The sequence below is a fragment of the Belonocnema kinseyi genome, chromosome 1 (genome assembly GCF_010883055.1).
Source record: "Belonocnema kinseyi isolate 2016_QV_RU_SX_M_011 chromosome 1, B_treatae_v1, whole genome shotgun sequence".
Taxonomy (NCBI): Eukaryota; Metazoa; Arthropoda; class Insecta; order Hymenoptera; family Cynipidae; genus Belonocnema; species Belonocnema kinseyi.
Window position 1 is genome coordinate 79,429,932 of NC_046657.1, and position 1,040 is coordinate 79,430,971.

Here is a 1,040-nt window from a genome sequence, read left to right on the forward strand (position 1 = left end):
AACAACCTTATCATCTGCGAACGCTAACCCTCGTACCCTTACTGTTTCGAGATCCACACCCTCTTCGTCGAAGAGAGCCATTCTTAAACACTTGTCCTTAAAATATAACGATTTTGTTCAAAATTATTGCACACTGTTGAAAATTCGTGCTGGGTTAAAAATTCATTTTGGTTGAAAATTAATCCTTTTTGGTTAACAATGAACTGTTTAAGTATGAAATAATTTGGTTTGGTTGAGGATTCAATAGCTTCATAGAAAATTAAACTATTCGTTCAAAATGTTCAAAATTAATTTTCTTGCGGGAAATTTAATCTTTTTGGTTGCAAACTATTTGGCTGAAATATTGATCTGTGTTGTTGGAAGAATTAAAAATTTGGTACAAAGTCAAACTATTTGGTTTCAAATTAACTGCTTTTTGAAAAATTCCTATTTTTATTTCACATTTAAACATATTTGGTTAAAACAAAACTATTTTTCATATAATTTAACATTTCCGTATAAAATTAACACATTAGTTAAAGAATCATATTTTTAGTTTGAAAATTAATGTTTTCTTCTTAAATTCGTATTTCTTGCTATAAAATTTATATTCTCGCTGGAAACTTCATCTTTTGATTAAAAATGGAACTATTTGGTTAAAAATTCGTCTTCGTCAGATGAAAATTCAACCGCTTGGTTTGAAAGTTGAACAATTTTATTAAAAATTCATATTTTTTAAGATTCACGTATTTGGTTAAAAATTTAACTTTTTTGTGGAATTTATTTTTTATCTGAAAAAAATACTAGTCCATTTTTAGTTAGAAATTTATCTTTTACGAGTTAACAATTTTAATATTTGGTACAAAATTCATTTCTACATTTAAAAATTCGCCTTTTTGGTTAGACAATTAATCGTGTATGTTTAAAAAATTCAATATATATTTGGGCTTGAAATCTTAGCAATTTTGAAGTGTTTCATATTGTTTAGAAATAAACTCACCCGTATTAACTTTTTCTAAAGCTTAAATGAAACTTTTTCCTAAAGTGCTTTGAAAAATTAA